Below are 15,764 nucleotides of genomic sequence, written 5' to 3' on the forward strand. Positions count from 1 at the left end.
GAGGGTTTTAGTGCTTTTCTCTAAACTTCAGAGAGCTTGGACTTGATGCACTGAGGCCCTGGGAACCGGGAGGAAAACGGGATTGGATGTGTGTGTTTAGAAAGATCACTTTGACATTCCCATGAAGGGTGGGAGGCAAGGAAAAACAGGAAACTATTGCAATAACAGGAAAGAAATGAGGATGGCAGTGGTTACAGAAGCTGAGAAGAGGGACCCAGAAGACAGTCTGTCCAAAAGCAGGATCAATAAGCCATGAGACTGGGTGAGGGAGGAGGGGTTTGCAGGTGTCTGGCTTATGTATTAATAACTAGAGAAGTGATTTAGCTGTCCCTGAGGGGAATAGGTCCTATTGAGGAGTGGGGTAGCGATTAGAAGTGATGCTGGCCTGGTAAGATCAGATGTCTGTGCAAAATTTAGAGAAGGTTATCTGTTGGCAGCTGACCACATGGATCTGGAATAGACATACAGATTTGGGAGCTGATTCCTTATGGTTGACAGCTAATAACATAAAAATGGATAAAATCTCTCAGAGACTTTTATTTTTTATTTATTTATTTATTTATTTTTTTTTGAGACAGAGTCTCACTTTGTTGTCCAGGCTAGAGTGAGTGCCGTGGCGTCAGCCTAGCTCACAGCAACCTCAAACTCCTGGGCTTGAGTGATCCTTCTGCCTCAGCCTCCTGAGTAGCTGGGACTACAGGCATGCGCCACCATGCCCGGCTAATTTTATATATATATATCAGTTGGCCAATTAATTTCTTTCTATTTATAGTAGAGACGGGGTCTCGCTCTTGCTCAGGCTGGTTTTGAACTCCTGACCTTGAGCAATCCGCCCGCCTCGGCCTCCCAAGAGCTAGGATTACAGGCGTGAGCCACAGCGCCCGGCCAAGAGACTTTTATTTTTTGAAGGAAATTTATTGACCATGCCATATGTGAACAAATCATAAAAGACTTTTAAAACAATCCTTGATTATGTAAGAACATCTCTTTCTGTTTTCTTTCAGATAAAAGTGTGAACTTGATACTGTCTTAAAATCAAAACCTTTGTTGAGTATCTTCTACATGTAGAGTAACATACCAGACACATGCATTTGTACTGAGAGCTTTGTAAAGACACAGAGCAGAACTCCCTTGCCCTTCATAGTTTCACAGGTTGTGACACTTTGGTGTGACAGGAGTTTTGCTCTTTTTCTCAAAATGGCTCTTCTTTCTAGTGATTACGCCAAAAGAAAAACCATCAACATTTTCCTTCTTCATAACTCCGGTTGTAGAGAAGATTGCTTCTCCTGTGTACTGCTTCAGTGTACAGGGAATGGCTAGACACAGGAGAGGCTGAGCAGCCCAGGGAATGGCAGGGTTGGGTCTGAGTCACTGTTCCGTAACACTCAAGTGTACACGCCACGGACCCTGGCGGTCTGGGGTCAAATCCCAGCTCAGCTGCTCTCAAGCCATTTGTCCAGAGGCAAATTCCTGTAGCCGTCTAAGCCTCAGTTTCTTCATTTGCAAAATGGGGATGATAATAGTGCCAACCTCAAGAAATATCGTGAGGCTCAGTGGGACAATGCATGTGAAGTACGCAGCAGTGTCCCTGGCATGGGCGGAGCACTCGGGATGGGGAAGCTGTTACTAATGTGACCAGAACCTAGGAAACTGTGGGAAGAGAGGACACCTGTAGGGACCAGCATTGTTTTCAGAGTGAAGATGGGAATATAGAGGGTGAAAACATTATAAGGGAGCACCACATCCTGGGCAATTTGTAAAACTGAATTTGTATTGCTTCAAGTTTGTCAAAGGATGGTCAGAGGATTTATAGTGTTGTGTGTGTGTGTGCACACATGCACATGTGTATTTACTCTTCTCATACTGTTTTTAAGTAAAAATGTATTAAATCAGATCTCTGAAATAATTCGGGGTAGGTTTTTCAATACCTCTCTTGCCACAGCTAAAGCCCCAAAGGAGAGATAAAGTGCCTTCCCAAAGGCTATGCAGGAAGTCACATATTCAGAGCCTGTCTCTTGAAATCTTCTATGGGTACTCAGCTGTCCATCTGAGTTTGCCACATTCTTACTCTGCCTTGTGCAACAGCAGGACATTTGGCCTTTAGGAAAGGAAAATAGCAGCCCTCAGCATGCTAGAAACTGGCATAGGCCATGAAGTTGAGTACAAGCACAGCAAGTGACTTTGCACTGAGCAAGGATGCCAAATAAAGAAAATGAAGGCTCAGGTCCTTGGAGGACTCAAGGCAGAATTGTATGTTCTTGGCAGATGGATGAAGGGGGCGAATCACAGGACACGGGGTGCTCAGGAAGCTGTGTTCTCCTTCTGGGTGAGCTTGGAGACCTTCTTTAGATTGCTGTTGCCTGGAGGGAGACAAGAAGCTAAGCCTCTCTCCTGCTATACCCAATAGAGCATATGCCAAGGAGAGATGTGGTCCCTCGCTACCTAGAACAGCAAGCTGACCTTTAATGTGATGCCTTCATTTGCTCTTTCCCTGCTGATTAACTCATTCGTTTGTCCCCATATTTTCCCACTTCTTCATCAACCCAAGACAGTGGACACTGAGGCATGAATAAGAAAAAGAATAAATATAATGAGTAACTTTCCCCCGGCACTTTTATTTACCAGGCACTGGGCTAGACAGTTGCTATGCCTCATTCAATTTAATCAGCACAATATCTGGGAAGTAGGCCCTACTATTACTGCCATATAACAGCTGAGGAAACTGAGCCTGAGGAAAGCTAGGTAAATTATCCAACATCAGACACAGCTAGTAAGTGGCACAACTGGGACTTGAACGCAGATCTGTTTAGCTCCAAAGCCCTTTGTGACCTTTTCCATCTATTCTAATAGCTTGTTATGAATGAATATAAATAATAAAGTAACATCTATTAATGCAGAGCCAAGTTGGAATTCACCTTGCTAGTTTTTTGGTGTTTTGTTTTGTTTCTTGTTACATTCATTTATTTGCCTAACATAGAGCTGACAGAGGCTCTAGGAATCCTCTTGCAAATAGCCTTGGTCATCTTCCCTTTAGGTTGCATGCTGAATTTACTTTAAATATAATATGGCTTCTTAGAAAGTGCCAGTGTAAGTGTCAGCCTCTCAAAACAAGAGTCTTACAAACTCAGCACCCAGAAGGTACACCCTCTCGGCCTTCCTTTCACTCACAAGCACATTGAACAAACCCATTATCCAAATCCTGTGGTTGCCTCTGGGTTTCATCATTGCTCTGCCTGCAGGCATTTTCTCTTCTCCATGGCTTGAAGGACTATTACAACCATGTGAAGTCCTCTTCTCTTCATTGCTGTATGGCTGTAGGTTAGTGTATTTCTTCCCCCACAGTTCAGAGGACATCTGTTAAAACCAAGAACTTCCTATATTCTGTCTTCATAAGTGGAGCAGTGAAATCAGTGACCCTTTGAAGGAGTCCTAGGCTGTTTAGGATGCCTCTGACCCTTATTCATGAGAAAGCTATAATGCACCATCTTCCCTCAGAGCAGCAGTTCTTGAACTTGAGTGTGCATCAGAATCACCTGGAGGCTTGTTAAAATACAAATTGCTGAGCCCTACTCCCAGAGTTTCTGATTCAGAAGGTCTAGGGAGAGATCTAGTAATTTGCATTTCTGAGTTCCCAGGTGATACCAATTCTGCTGATTCAAAGATCACATTTTGAGAGCCTCTGCCCAGGCATCTTACATGGGGGAATGCTAATGAGTCTGGGACACCATATCAATAGTTTTAGTTATAAAAGGAAGTTTGGGCAATTATCTGAAGAAATTAAAGAAGATAAGGAAAATATCTAGAGCAAAAAAAATTTCTTTATAAATGTATAGTCCTACAAAGGACCATGTGCACAGCTTGAAGTCCATGTTCTTGGTGAAGATATTGATTGCCAGAGTTTGTTTCTCCCATCCACTAAGTGCAGTTAAATGGACCTATTGTCCAGATTATTGATTTCTTTCCTAATACAGATGAATGTTAGGGTTATTTCAGCCACAGTAGCCCCTGAAAGGATGACCAGACCACAAGCTGTTGATCAATGGGAATTTGCTCTAGGGTTGGGATGGCTCTGATTGGTGGACACTGGGTATATGGTGATGCTGAGGGTGTTATTCAAACTCACTGTAATGTCCTCAGCAAGATTGCACAGGTTAGCATTTTATTGTACAACATCTAATATGCTCATGGCATAAAATTGATGGCCCAAGGAAATCAAATTTACATATTACAGTGGCAATTCATTTTCCTTCTGCTTCTCATATTAAAAGTTTTCCCTAACTTTGCAGAATTACTGCAAACAGAAGCCACATGAGTGATGAATGATGCCATGAGTGATCACATCATCTCAGCTCCCATGTACTAGCTAAGAAATCTCAGGAAGTAGTTCTGCTTTTTACTGCTGACCATCTGTTTTGCTCATAGGCAGGTGGGGTTTAAGTAAAGTGGTTGTGGGTGAATAAGCCCCAAGCTTTAAAAGGAGAATAAAATTAATTCTTGCCTTTTTCTATGCTGTCTTTGTCAGTAATCATAAAGTAATCATAAATTCAGACCCTAGGAAAATCCCTCTGCTTTCTCTGGAGTCCTCCTTTTATACCTTTAAATCTCCTTTAGTGTCCTGGACAGGAGTCAGGAGTCCTATGTATTGGATCTGCCACCAACTCTCAGTATGACCTTTAGTGCTTTGATTCACCTCTCCATGATGTGGTAACCTTGTCTATAGAGGGGAGATTCTGGATTGATTCACCTCTAAGTTCTTTCCAGTTTTAATAGTCAGTGATTCTCATTCAATTCTTTCCTTTCCCCTTGTTTCTTAAATCCAACATGCCTTCCTGCATTCTTGTCCCTTTCCAGGATGCTCTCTGGCCTCCCAACCCCACCCCTTCTCATCTTATCTATGTCTTAGCATGAGGTTTTCCCCACATGCTAAGTCATAGATGTCATTCAGTCACAGATGGTATCATCCTACCTTAGTACACCCCAGGAAAGCAACTCTTTTTTTCTATTTAATTTCAAAGATAGTTTTTAAAACATATGCTTAGTGGCAATTAAAATGGGATTGTGTTTACAGGCCCTGTTCCATATACACTAACAATAATATGACCTCTCCTAGCTCCTTATTGGTGCAGAGGGGGAGGCTAAGATGTTTGGAACTATATAAAAATGTGCAAGGACTAATATGTCAGTGCTGAAAAGCAGCTATAGATGCTTGCCCTAGTCCTAACCCTTTAATCCAGGCTGGTGCAGGGCACCCAGACCACCCCACCAGTGTGCCCTGGACCTGCCCAGCCATACAAGGAACCACATATGCCACCTGGGTCTGAAGGCAGCTGCCAGGACCTCTGCCACAGCTCCCAATTCTATTGTTCCCAGGTAGCTTTCATTCCAACCCCACTTCCACCCAGCTCAGAATGGCTGGCTGTAAATCCAACCTGGCATCCCTGCCTGCATGATGTTTACACATGCCCTGCCCATCCCTCAGTCCTTGCCTTTCCCCTGCACATGCCATCTTGCTGCACCTTCTCAATGATCAGCATCCTCGGAGCCTTTGATAAAAATGTCCTGTCCTTGTCCTAGTCCTGAAGCATGAGACACTATAGCACCATATGCTGAATAGTCAATATGACAAATGGCTGATATTCTGAAGTCTAATAACCAAAAAGCCAATTCACCAAATAATATATTAGTCCCCAAACTAACTCTCTACCAAATACTTTTATTTACCAAGAATAAGTTTCTTGAAGCATTTATAAAGTTTACTACAATTATTTTAAAATTTTTGAAGATTTCTGAATTTTTTTTTTTTTTTGGTTTAGGCTACTTTTAAAAGTTAGTTACTGATTATCATAAACTTTTCTGAATATCAAACGTGACCATAAGAAAACTAAACTCTCCCAACAGGGGATTAAAAATATGATGCTAACCGTTAAAGTCCCCATTTCTTCACAGGCCAAGGGCCCGGAAAGATATATTTTTAAATGTTAACAGTGATGACATCTAGGTTGTGGGATTATGGGTGATTTGTAGTGTCACATCTGTGTTTTTTATATTTTCTAAAAAAAAACAACCATATATCACAACTCTAATCAGAAAAAAATTATAGTAAATGTTAGTGAAAACATCATAGGAAGGCCTGTATGCTGACTTCAAAAAAGCAAAATACATAAGCACTGTATAAATCCTTAAACTTTTGAAGAACTTTAACACTTGTAAAGAATTCTAATTTGGGAAATTCATGAGAAATCCTTTTGGGTGAGGTACCTGCTGAGGCTGTGCTTCCTGTTTTGAGAGATCAATTTGCAGATGTTTGTCTCCACCCCTTTGTCCACAGGGAGGCAAGTTGGGCAGGCTAATCAGATTCTGATCTTTTGTAATATCATTTTTGATTACAGAAGAGGCCCTGGAGGGCTTGGAGCACCAATAACAAATAAGTTAAGGGAGCATCCCTGGCACTGCAAAGAGGTTCTGAGATTCTCCCAAAGCCTAATCTCCAGTTCAAGCCTTATTTGGGAAGAGAATATTTTTACTGTGAATTAACCTAATCAACTTTAGGGGGAGAAACACAATAACTGCTTGGTTTACAAAATCATCCCCAAGAGCCTTGGTTTCAGATTGGAGGACAAAATGAGGCCGGGTATGAATTAATTAACTTTGTTTGGATGGAATTTGTGCCTTTGGGGCTGCTGTGTGCACCAGCACAGGTCAGCACAGGTGCACACACCTGCGCCCCAGCTCCAGGTGAGGCCCAGAGTGAGCTGACTCACTGCTGCTGCTTCACTCACTCTTAGCATCTGCCCACCAGGAGGCTCAGGTCAGCACACATCCCCAAGCCAGTTCACAGAAACAAAGGAGCATGTATCCTCCAAACCTCTCTCTCCCCAGTGAGATGCAAGCCAGGAAAACTGGGTTTATAGTTAACTTGCTGACAGGGCCCCAGTGGAATCAGAAAGGCTTGGAATTGGGAAGAAGACAGAAGCAATGCTGAGATCAGCCAGACCAGTGCAGGCATCTCTGTACTGCTCTCTGATAGTCCTGGCCGCTGCTTAAATACTCTCTAAGGGGAATTCACTCTTACATATCAGGAATTCTGAGAATAGGGCAACCCATGACTCCCTTTGCCCAGGTCAGCCCAGTTTACACCTATTGTTGTGGCTTAGTTATTAACACTGTCCTCTTTCCCTTTCAAAAGTGTCACAATTGGGATAATATATTTTATGGTCACTTGGTGATAATAAATCATTTTCATAGCTAATATCTACTAAGAGCTGATCATGGGCTAGGCATTCGTGAGCTTGGTGCTATCAACAATATCATCATCCTCATCACCGGGACAAGACTACTTGCCTCCTACATGGCAGAGCAAAGATTCAACAACAGGCCTTTTGATTTCGTCGGAGTACTAAATTACTCTTCTCTTACCCCTAGGCTGTGTTTCCTCCAGGTTTTGGTTTCATATATAACAAGAAAAAGATCTGTATCCCTTTATGAATTCTCCCAGGTCTTCCCACTGACTTCCTTCAAAGCGGTCAGTGGAAGGGAGGATCCTGATTTTTAGGAGGTCTTGTTGTGTCCCAGGTATTGTGTGATGTGAGGCCAGTGTCAACTCCACTTGATAGATTGAGAATTAGGCTCTGAGAACTCAACTAACTCACCGAAGATCACGCCGACAGTAAGTTGCAGAGCAAAAATTCAAACCTAAGTTGTTCTGATTTCAATACCTGCCTTGTTATTATACCACACTGCCTACCAAACTGCGTTCAATTCCCATAACCCTTTGCAAATTTGAAAAAGTGGAGTAGCAATTCCTTCTAAATGCTGTCACCATAAAGCTGTTCACAGAAGTCAAAAAGGGAACATCCTTCCCTACAAGTTGATAAATTGACTCCTATATCCAAAGTCGTCTTCTCTTAGCTCAGGCAGACCTGTGACATCTATCTGGAAATAGATACCCTAGTTTTGGGTGTTTAGCTGAAATATTCCTGGATCAAAGGGTCTAAGCAACTTATAGTATTTAGGCCCTATCTTTCCCATTGGCATGTATCTATAGCTCATGTATCAGTTAAGCATAATAATAATATGAAAATAACAGGTATGTATTCATTCATTCATTCAATGAATAATGCATCTCTTTAATGCTAGCAATAATAAAAAGCTAACAAACATAAATTTATTCAAATAAATATGTATATATTCTTTCATTGATTTGTTGAGCATTTACTGTATGCCAGAAAATCTTCTAGGTACTGAGGATTCAGCCATAAACAAAGGGGGCAAAGCCCTGCCTCATGGAACTTACCTGTATGTAATATAATAGCAGATAATAATAATCCTATAAAAGAAGACACAAATGGAATAAGAAGTAGAGAGTGTTGGGAAGAGGGTGGGTGCTAATTTAGATAGGAATGTCAGGGAAGCCCTAAGCAGAGTCCAGAATAAAGTGTGACAGTGTGGTCATGAATCATGATAAAGACATTCAGAAAAGTGTCCCAGGCAGAGGGAAGAGCAAGTGTTCTTATACACTGCCAGACCCTATGCTGAAAGCTTTCAACCAATTATCACATTTAATCCTCACAAAACCCACGAAGGGTAAGTGCCATTATTGTCTCATTTTGCTGCTGAGCACCTGAACCTTGAAGTAACTCACTGAGGTGCACACTGTTTTCAAGTGGTGGTGGGGGAGCTATGATCTAGGCCAGTGGTCCTCAAACTTTTTAAACATGGGGCCAGTTCACTGTCCCTCAGACCATTGGAGGGCCGTTGGAGAGTGCAGTGCACATTCCACACATGCGCACTGTGGGCCCGGGACAAGTCGGCTGCTAAGCAGGACAGGCAGCGGCGGCGGCAAAAACACCTGGCGGGCCAGGTAAATGTCCTCGGTGGGCCGCTTGTGGCCTGCTGGCCGTAGTTTGAGGACCCCTGATCTAGGCCATCAATCAGTCATGAAACCCCGTCAACTCAGTGTCTTAAATATCTGTAATATCCACACTTGTCTCCCTTTCTACTGCCAGAACCCTAGTCTAAGCCAACAGGTGATTATACTTATCTCTGTGTGGGGACTGATTGGATGGGAGAGAAAAGAGGAGGAAAGTAGCACTTCCTAGGCATCTGTGTATGCCGGATGCTGGGATTTTGTTAATGTTTTTATGTGCATGATAAACCTGTGGGGTAGAAAATATTATCATTTCACAGATGAGGAAACCGAGGCTCAGAGAGGTTAACCTGCCCAAGATCCCACACCAACGGCTAGCATTCAGAGCCTTGTGTGTGAATCTTGCCCTATATTATATAGCAAGAGTGAAGCTGTGGGCTAGTTAAGTGGCCCTTGCAGTGGTCTAAGTGAGGGGGGACTTCCCTGCCACCATAAGGTCCTTCAGAACAAAAAGTGAGTGTGAATCACTTTGCATATCTGGTAAGCTTTAGCCCAGGGCCTGAACCGAGCAGAGTCAAGCAGTTAGGGGCATGGGCTCTGAAACTGCACTGTCTCGGATTCATATCCCAGCTCTGCCACTTACTGGCTGTGGAACCTTGAGCAAGTTTCTTACCCTTTCTCTAATGAGCTAAATGTTGGCCCCCCTCCTCCGCAAAAAGATACACTCATGTCCTGAATCCTAAATCCTGTGATTATGACTGACCTTATTTGGAAAAAGAGTTTTGCAGATCCAATTAAGTGAAAGATCTCAAGATGACAAGATCATCCTGGATTAACCAGATTTGCCAGGTGGTCCCTAAATCCAGTGACAAGTATCTTTATAAGAGACACACAGAAGAGAGACACAGAACAGGGCTATGTGAAGAGGCAGGTGGAGTGAGGCAGCCACAGGCTGAAGAATCACAGAAGCTGGAACGGACAAGGTGCAGAATCTCCTCAGGAGCCCCTGGAGAGAGCGTGGCCCTGCCAACACCTGGATTTCAGACATTTGCCCTCCAGATCCAGAAGAGAGTACATTTCTGTTGTTTTAAATCACAAAGTCTGTGGTAATTTGTTATGGCAGCCCTAGCAAAATAGTACAGTTTCTACACCTCAATTTTCTCATACACACATGGGCATATGATAATACATCATAGGGCTGTCATGAGAATTAAATGAATCAATGCCTTTAAGGCACTTTAGAGCAGTAGCTGTCACATAATCAGTGCTCTCAAAAAAGCGTTTATTATGACCTTTTAATAGTTGTGTGACCTTAATTATCTTTGAGCCTGTGGTCCTTTTACCTGTTAACTGGTAATAATAAAAATTCGTAGTCTTAGTGCAGAACCTCAAAGCTGGAGTTTGCATCTTTCACTTAAAAATGGTCAACGATTTCCCCCAATCCTCCTCTGTCTTATGGACTGCTAATATTGGGTTGCCAGCCTCACAGAAGACAAATCACACCCACCAAAGGTAGCAGTTGAACAGATACCATTGAGCTGACAAAATGCTCTGGCCTGGACATTGGGCTGTGTGGAGATGCGGCCCTTTCCTCTTTCTCCTGACTGTCACATGGTATGGCTGGAATTGGGGGGTGGGGGGTGGGCGGTAGAGGTGACCTCTGACTAATAACTGAGCTGGGTCATTTGTGATGATGATGGGGCCTCACCCAAGAGATGAGGCAAAGATGGATAATTAATACACAAGCTGTCCATAAATCTCTCTCTGAAACTCTTCCTTCACTGCATCCCTTGCTAATGAAGTCAGAGAAAGGGTAAAGGCCTGTAATTACTCTTGAAGTAATTAGAGCCCTGCTAAATAAGAGAGCTTAAGACAGGAAGCCCAAATCAATAGATTACCTATTGCTCCTGTTCTGAATCATCCTCTGTCCTTTTGTAGGTCTCTACTGGGGAGCTGAGGACAGTACTGAATTTACATAAAATGTATATACACATGCACATCACCCATCCTCTCCCCAGAATGGCTGAGAAAGCTTCAGCATCGTGCCTTCCTTAGTTCCTACCACTTAATGAAAGTCCAAATCAGTACACACCTGATAAAGGGCTGATAACAAGAATATATCTAGAACTTAAAAAAATCAACAAGAAAAAGATCAAACAACCCCATCAATCAATGGGCAAAGGACATGAACAGAAACTTTTCAAAAGAAGACAGAATAATGGCCAGCAAATATATTTTTAAAAAGTTCAACATCTCTAATCATTAGAGAAATGCAAATCAAAACCACAATGAGATATCACCTAACTCCAGTGAGATTAGCCTCTATCAAAAAGTCCCAAAACAACAAATGCTGGTGAGGGTGTGGAGAGATAGGAACACTCTTACACTGCTGGTGGGACTGAAAATTAGTGCAACCTCTGTGGAAAAGAATTTGGAGATAACTCAAACAGCTAAAAACAGAAATACCATTCGATCCAGCAATAGCACTATTAGGCATCTATGCAAAAGACCAAAAGACATTCTATAATAAAGATATCTGCATTCGAATGTTTATGGCAGCACAATTCACTATTGCAAGGATGTGGAAAGGAGGGAGGGAGAGAGTAGGGGGAGAGGCGGGAGTGAGGGAGAGAATAAATGTGAACGGGTGTGCATGTGATACAGTGTCTCTTCCTCTTCTTATAAGGACACGAGACCTATCAGATTAGGGCCCACCCATATGACCTTATTTAACCTTAATTATCTTCTTAAAGGCTCCGTCTCCAAATACAGTCACCTTGGGGGTTAAGGCTTCCACATATGAATTTTGGGGGGACACAATTCTATCCATAACACTATGTGATTTTAGACAAATTCCTTGATTTCTCCAAGCCTCAGTTCTTTCATCCCAATGGCTTGGGGACAAGAGAGAGTTTGACCATTAAATGACAAGAAATGAGATAACTTGTGTGACATGCTTTTCATATTATCTGACACAGAGTAAATGTCTTGGTTGTGTTCCCCCAGAAACAAACAATGGAGGGTAAGTAGATAACCTATGAAGTGAAGGAAGCAGCAGGACAGGAACAGAGAAGTGAGATGGTAAAGAGCGAGCAGCCAATAAAATAAATGGTGTATTATCTAATAAACCACCACTGCAAACAACTGGAGCTTCAACTCACTAGAAAAATTCAGGGCCCTGTATAGAACAAATACCTCAGAGTCACCCTTCACTACCCAGGCAAAGGAGCTGCAGTATTTGTGCACCCAAGCCCATCAGTCATTGACTGAGATCTGGTTGTAAGAGGTGTTAATTCCCTCACTTCCAGCTCGCTGCACCTGTGGACGGCAAGCATGGATACCTTTGCCTAAAACCTTTAGGCAAAAAGATGCCTGATGTAGCTGTTGGAAGCCCTACCTGTCTGCAAGAGGAAGGTTTGAGCAGTTCTGGGCAGGTTTCCTCTGTCTGCTACAATGAGTGACCAGGAAACTTTAGTTCTCTGTAATGGTGGTCTTAGTAATTGTACTAGCACTTTGCAGAACACTAGACATACCTTTGACAAAAGGGTTCTGGAGGCAAACGCATGTAAGGAATGCTGATAACATGGGATTCACAACCAAAGCTCTCTTAGTGTCCTGATGTGAAGATCTTAAGCTTTTTTTAAATTCTGTGATTTCCAAACATTTACACAAATACTTTTTCATATAATATGTACTTATCTTTTAAGGAATAAAAGTTCTATAATCATGCTTTGGGGATTACTCATTCAGGCTAAGAGAGATTTCACTGTGAAAGTATTATAAAGATGTTCTTAATCTGATTCTGCTTATCATTATAGCCTGTGAACAGTGCCTCGCGCATAGAAAGTGTTCAATAAATATGTATTGTTGCAACAGTCTTAAAACAATTAAAGAAACATGCTGAATATATTTTCAGTAACAGCAATTTCATGAAAAATGACTATCTAGTTCCCAAAATGACCATTTTGAAAGACTTTGGAAGAAAGTTTAGCTGAATGTACACTTACTGAAATACTGGCCCAAAAGATTTTTATTTGCCTAGCTTTGTTCTCACTCATTTAGATGAAACATTATCCTGAAAAATGAGGACCCAAGCTGTTAGAAGCTGTTGTCCACTTCACTAGGGAAGAGCTTCTTTCCAGATCTGTATGTGGATCAGGGACGTAATGGTACTAATGTCTCTATGGTCCAGCCTTGCTAAAAGGAGTATTTCAACTTTTATTTCCTTCTTCTGCACTTCACCCTTTTGTTGAATACTGAGGTTTGCAGCTGTGACACCACTACAGGGTGAAAAGAATAAAATTAGAGGACTTCTGACAAGTGCATCCCCTTTAGCCTTGATGTCAGGCAGAGCTTGCTATTTGCTGGCCTCAAATGTCAGCTACAGCCAGGGTGAGTCCCTGTCACTCTTTCTCATCCTCTGACAAGACCTAAGGCATTTTTGACCTGGTGCAGTTGCTACAGCTGCAACAAAGTGTGCATGATAAGTGGGATTTGCCGCAAATAGGCTTTTCTCTATAGATCACCAGTCCAGCTGGGCTTCCCTGCTATTTCTGGCCACCAGTCCTAAGAATGGCAACATCAATGGCAACTCAGTGTTTGTCCATCACTATTACAGTGAAATATTTGAAACTCTAATTATTACTTATTCTTTGGAGCTGAGGTGGAAGCCTGGAGGCCATAAAACAAGTTTGTTTTATGGTTGCCTGCTTGATTAGCCACTTGTATACCCAAATGGCCATTTCTTAAGAAGGGATATTTCCTGGAAAATTGCTTATCTTCCTAGCCACTGCAAGCAGGAGCTGGCACATAGTAGCATTCACTTCCTACCTTGCAAATGGAAATGTTGGTGTTTCTAGACAAGAGTGAGGAAAGAGAACTATGGCCATCCAGGTTCTCCTGATTTAGTCCCCCTTGCTATTCCTCAAATAAAGATAAAGTGGATCTTCTAAGATACAGTCTGTAAAGACAGTTGACCAATACCTAGTAACACGAGTGGGTTACTACAGCGCCGAGAGGGCTATTGGGGTCACTTGAACCCATGGGAGTAGGGAACCAATGTGAATGAAACACAATGGCAATGGGCAAAAAGGTTAGTGAGACCCAGATTTGTTTGAGAAAGTGGATATGTCGCCTTTCTCTAGTCATATGTTAACCTGGCTACTGCTTACAGGTGACCTTGTTTTGTCATTTATTTATGTGTCTACCCCACTTGCCTTGCTGAAAGACCCCTGCAGAGGAACTGTAAGGTCCATGAGGTCAGACATGGAGTCTGATTTTGCTTACGACTCCCTTCTCAGTGCCTAACACCAAGTATAGCACACAGTGGGGGCTAAACAAATATCTGTGGAATTAATAAAGCATCTGCCACATAGTACGTACTCCTTAGATAGGAGCTACCAGGTGTGAGTAGCCCTATAGAGACACCCACGCAGCAAGGGATTGATGTCCCCAGCCAACAGACATGAGCATAAGTTTGGTAAAGATCTTCTCCTAAGTCGATCCTTGAGATAACTGCACCTTGACTGCTGGCTTGTGAGAGACCCTGACCCAAGGAACCCAGAGAAGCTATACCCTGATTCCTAACACACAGAAACTGTGAGATAATAAATATTTGGTTTTTTAAGCTGTCAAGTTTTGGGGTAATTTTTTTACACAGCAATAAGTAACAATACTGTAAATATATTACTCAAAGAAAGAGCAAAGGAGATCAGCATGAAAGTCAGGGAGACACCCATTCTTTGAAATTCTTATAATGTTTTGTCTCTGTGTTAGAGTTATGAAAATACCAAGAGTAGGCTAATGCCAAATACAAAAAAGTCCAGAGAACTTCCCTAGGCCAAATGGATTTAAGGATCCCAATGTTTAGTCTGCTATGATCTGAAGAGGGAAGAATATCTCTGTAAATAATCACCTGGTTATGAGGATGATAATGATGATGATGGCAACAATAATAGCAGCAATGAAAACTCCTTCCTCCAGAGCAAAGGCTCAGAGAGAGAGAGAGAGAATGAGGGAGAGTGAGTCATTTTGTGACCTAATATCCCATCGCTTTTGTGGTATTCTATGCATTAGTAGCAAGTTGCAAGTCCATCCCACACTCAAGGGGAGGGGATTACACAAGAGCATGAATACCAGGAAGCCAGGATCATTGGGAACTATCTTAAATAGAAACTTCCTACAACAATGGGTGATGTTGTTCTCACAAAGTATGAGCATGGCTTTTTTTCCACAGAATATTATGGGGGTACAAACATTTTTTAAACCCTTATTCTCCTTAGGAAATCATGGCTTACCCATCCGGGCTTCAATGCCTTGGCAAACTTCTCCTTCAAAAAAAGAAGAAAGAGGGGCAAAAGGAAATAGGACAGGTTCTGCTAAGAATAGCTTTCAATACGACGATGATTTTAGTTGTCATTGCATGTGTGTACTGACACTCAATCGTGAAGAGGACCCCAATTACTTCTGTGGGCTCATCTGAGCATCAGTTACCTGATGGCTTACTTTATAGCTTCCTGATCAATATATTAAAAAGAGAGCTGTAGAGGTTATAGACACAGAAGCTGCATATTTGGACCTTGGGTTCCTTTCTTTCACTGCTCTTCATCCCACACTTTACATGGAGGCTTAATGCTAATTTGAGATCATTCTGAAGCTTTATCTATTTTATTTTAACATGCATGTTCAACATTATCCCATCTATATTTTTTGATATAAATTCTTCAGCAACAATTAAGTCACCTCCTAATTGACTGAATTATCTATAATTCCTCACTCACTAATTATCTTATATCACATACCATCAAAGGAAAGAAAAAAGGGAGAGACCAAAGGACAAGCCTTGGAACATAAATGGACATAGGTATTGCATAGGTATTGTCATCATTTCAAGTAGAAC

The 15,764-nt window shown here is 42.1% G+C and overlaps 1 protein-coding gene across 2 annotated transcripts in view; it reads left to right on the plus strand.

The window, feature by feature from the left end:
* CPNE4 (copine 4) overlaps positions 1-15,764 on the plus strand; it is a 448,003-nt gene that overhangs the window by 297,655 nt on the left and 134,584 nt on the right. The window lies entirely within an intron of this gene.

The sequence above is a fragment of the Microcebus murinus genome, chromosome 1 (assembly GCF_040939455.1).
Source record: "Microcebus murinus isolate Inina chromosome 1, M.murinus_Inina_mat1.0, whole genome shotgun sequence".
Classification (NCBI taxonomy): domain Eukaryota; kingdom Metazoa; phylum Chordata; class Mammalia; order Primates; family Cheirogaleidae; genus Microcebus; species Microcebus murinus.